This window comes from Nicotiana tomentosiformis, chromosome 11 (genome assembly GCF_000390325.3).
Source record: "Nicotiana tomentosiformis chromosome 11, ASM39032v3, whole genome shotgun sequence".
Taxonomy (NCBI): domain Eukaryota; kingdom Viridiplantae; phylum Streptophyta; class Magnoliopsida; order Solanales; family Solanaceae; genus Nicotiana; species Nicotiana tomentosiformis.
In genome coordinates this window covers 102,425,300-102,429,753 of record NC_090822.1, presented here as the reverse complement: position 1 = coordinate 102,429,753, position 4,454 = coordinate 102,425,300, and positions in this window count along the sequence as shown.

The window sequence follows — 4,454 nt, the reverse complement described above, 5'->3', positions numbered from 1 at the left end:
CATCTCTAATCTTCCAAATTTCCCAAGTCCCTTTTCGTATTCTCTGACTTACCCGCAAATCTGTGATTTCTCTTTGCAAAAGCCCCTCTTCAATTCTACCAAATCCTTGTCACCTTCTTCTATTCCTCACCTTTGAATTCAAAAATGGCGAAAACATCACAAACCATTCCTCAGAAAGAGAAGGCTTCATCTTCACAGTGTGCCGCCGATGAGACACCGGCAGAACCACGGCCTAAGGAGTGCGTTCCCGGGGCATGTGTTCTTACTTATGATTTTAAAGTCGATAAAGGCTCATCGGTCCCTGGCCGATGTGAGCCAGTATCGAGGTGCATATATTCGATAACCGGGAAGTACCTCAAACAGTTAAAGAAAGATTGCAATTGGGATAAAAAAGAAATAATAATTCCTACTTCTGACGAAGATATCACCACTTACGTGAAAGGGTTTTTGAATGTGTATACTTACCCTTTCACGTTAGGTCCCCTCGATTCCGTTATTATTGACTTCTGTCGTCAATACCAAATAACCCTAGGCCAGGTCCATTCTTATTTTTTGGTGGATCGTTATCCTGATCCGATACTTTGTGAGCGAAATCGGGGGGATGCCGTTCACCCTCGACCATCTTATTCGATTGTATCGTCCTCGACTTTTTCGAGGAGGGTTAATAAAAATTCAGCGTCGGCTACCAAGGCTCTGTTCTCGAGCATTGACGAGGACAGGGATCGGGGCTGGATGGACAGGTTCGTTCGAGTGAGGACTTCGGACCTGATTTCGACTGAAAAGATGCCCTTTCCCGAGGAGTGAAATATGAAAAGTAAGTGTGATCCTGTTGTTACTTCTATTTTGTTCTTTCATTTCTTTTCTCATCGACACTCTTCTTTTTGTGATGTAGCGATTCCCTGGATGCCCGGAGCAGTTTCCGATCTCAAGAACTGGGTACGAGCTCTTGTTTCGACCTCCACATATGCCGAGCGCTCATGGCATGATTTGTCAAAGGGTCGGTGGGAGGCCAAAAATTATGGTAAGCCCTTTTCTCGTACTCTTTGATAATTCGAACGAGATGGTTTCCAAATATTTTAATAAAATTTTTCATATGCAGGTTTGGGCAAAGATGTGGTTTTGAGGCCCTTGTCCAACGAGGAAGAAACTTTGGCCTCTGTCCCAAAGCCAGTGAAGGAAAATAAAAGGAAAAGAGCCTCCGTTCTCAAAGATCCAAAACCGAAGAAGAGGACAACTCATAAGCCGAACAAGAATGCCATTCCTTTGACCGTGGAATCAGTTCTGCGTCTAAGAGATGAAGATGAAGAAGAAGAAGAAAATGATGGGTCCGCGCTGGCGGCCCGAACGAAGAGAACCACTGATGCCCCATCGGCAGCTGGATCGATAATGCTTCATGAGGTTCCGCCTCGAACTGAGGATATACCGAAGAAAGATTCGGGTGGAATCCCTGAATTATCAGAGATCGAAGACACATCCCATTGGAGCCAACGGATGGGGGATATGTCTGAAGGGGCCCTTGAATCCCTTCGAACCGAAGAGAATGCTCCAAGTGATTCATTTGGGGCAGCAACAATCGAGGATTCGCCCACCTTTCCCGCTTTTTCTGCAGGGGTGATTCGGGAAGCCCAAGCTTTGGGGGCCCTCGATCTTGACAGGCCTCATGATGGAGAGGATCCCTTTCGTGACCTGTTTACCGGTATCGAGGATGTTACCGGTACTAGTGATGAATCAGATCTTTTTCACGGGGTGAAGCAGGCTTTGAATCAGGTAAGCCTTAAAATTATTTTATCGGTACTACCTTTATGTTTACTTTTCGTTAATTTCATTTCTTGTTTCTTTGTAGGCAACGACAGTTCATCGAGAAACATGTTCTCGGTCCCAAAACGAGTTGCGTCGATACGAGGCTGACCTTTAACGGGTTACTGATGAGAGGAACTCCCTAAAACTTCTCTTATGGCAAAAGGAAGAGGAAATAAAAGACCTCTGAGCTGAGTTGGCCAAGGCTTACCGAGATCAGACTGATTTGTCTGAGCAGATAATGATACTTTTAAAAGACTATAGGCTTGATACCGTAACGATGGCTAATTTTTCGGTCTCACAGTTGCAGCAAAAAATTGAGATGATCGGGAAGCTTCGTGAGGAGGTCGACGTGATAAAAGTGGAGTCTTTGCAGTAGAAAGAAGGTATGGACAGCTTTGCTGCAGAGAAAGAAACTGCTCGCCCAATTATCATCGGCCGAAACCCAACTTCAGAGAATGAAGGAAAAAGGCCTGGTTCAAGCAAGAAGAATAGAGGAGCTCGAGGCTCGGTTGGCCTCTGTATTTGCCAAGGCCGAATCTGATAACGAAAAGGTAAAGGCCGATGCGGATGCACTCGTGGCCGTCTATCGGGCCAATGCTGAAGCTGCCCAGGTCCAAGCAAGAGAGGCAGCCGAGACCGCCGATACTCGAGCACATTGGGTCGCTGAACTTGCTAAGTACCGATCTCGGAGGGTAACCCTCGAGGAGATCCATGCTCGTGGTTTCGACCTCGCTGAAGAGATAAAAAGGGCCAAAAGACTCGAACCCGATGCTGAAGCCCTGGTTTTCGATGATGATGATGATGATGACAATGATGATGATGATGGGGGTAAGATCGGATCCGAGAATGGGGAAGAGCCCTATGGATAAGAGACCGCTCCTGAGGATGAGAAGGAAGCTTAGTCCTTAATTTTTACGTTGTAATCAATCATGTAGACAATTTTGTATATGGACAATTTTGCTGATTTTCTTCTATTTTGTGAAGACTTTATTCACGCCTTATGAATGTTTTCACAAGGATTTAAACAACTTAATCAAATTTGGACTTCGTAGCCTCTATAACCGAGCGAGCGCTTATTCAAACTTGAAGTGATGTAGCCCTTAGGATTACTAGTTGAGTCAATGATTCGAGCTCGAAGAAATATAGCCCGTAAGCGTAATGGTCGAGTGAGTGCTTGCTTGAACTCGAAATAAAAGTAGCCTGTAGGCTTAGTAGTCGAGTGAATGATTCGAACTCGAAGTAATATAGCCCATACGCGTAATGGTTGAGTGAGTGATTGCTCGAACTCGAAATAAAAGTAGCCCGTAGGCTTAGTAGTTGAGTGAACGATTTGAACTCGAAGTAATGTATCCCATAGGCGTAATGGTCGAGTGAGTGTTTGCTCGAACTCGAAATAAAAGTAGCCCGTAGGCTTTGTCGTCGAGTGAATGATTCGAACTCGAAGTAATGTAGCCCGTAGGCGTAATGGTCGAGTGAGTTGTTTGCTCGAACTCGAAATGAAAGTAGCCCGTAGGCTTAGTAGTCGAGTGAATGATTCGAACTCGAAGTAATGTAGCCCGTAGGCGTAATGGTCGAGTGAGTTATTTGCTCGAACTCAAAATAAAAGTAGCCCGTAGGCTTGGTCGTCGAGTGAATGATTCGAACTCGAAGTAATGTAGCCCGTAGGCATAATGGTCGAGTGAATTGTTTGCTTGAACTCGAAATGAAAGTAGCCTGTTGGCTTGGTCGTCGAGTGAATGATTCGAACTCGAAGTAATGTAGATCATAGGCGTAATGGTCGAGTGAGTTATTTGCTTGAACTCGAAATAAAAGTAGCCTATAGGCTTAGTCGTCGAGTGAATGATTCGAACTCGAAGTAATGTAGCCCATAGGCATAATGGTCGAGTGAGTTGTTTGCTCAAACTCAAAATAAAAGTAGCCTGCAGGCTTAGTCGTCGAGTGAATGATTCGAACTCGAAGTAATGTAGCCCGTAGGCGTAATGGTCGAGTGAATTGTTTGCTCGAACTCGAAATGAAAGTAGCCCGTTGGCTTAGTCATCGAGTGAATGATTCAAACTCAAAGTAATGTAGACCGTAGGCATAATGGTCGAGTGAGTTGTTTGCTCGAACTCGAAATAAAAGTAGCCCGTAGGCTTAGTCGTCGAGTGATGATTCGAACTCGAAGTAATGTAGCCCATAGGCGTAATGGTCGAGTGAGTTGTTTGCTCGAACTCAAAATAAAAGTAGCCTATAGGCTTAGTCATCGAGTGAATGATTCGAACTCGAAGTAATATAGCCCGTAGGCATAATGGTCGAGTGAGTTGTTTGCTCGAACTAGAAATAAAAGTAGCCAGTAGGCTTAGTCGTTGAGTGAATGATTCGAAGTCGAAGTAATGTAGCCCGTAGGCGTAATGGTCGAGTGAGTTATTTGCTCGAACTTGAAATAAAAGTATCCCGTAGGCTTAGTCATCGAGTGAATGATTCAAACTCAAAGTAATGTAGCCCGTAGGCGTAATGGTCGAGTGAGTTATTTGCTCGAACTCGAAATAAAAGTATCCCGTAGGCTTAGTCGTCGAGTGAATGATTCGAACTCGAAGTAATGTAGCTCGTAGGCGTAACGGTCGAGTGTGTTGTTTGCTCGAACTCCAAAATAAAGTAGCCAGTAGGCTTAGCAG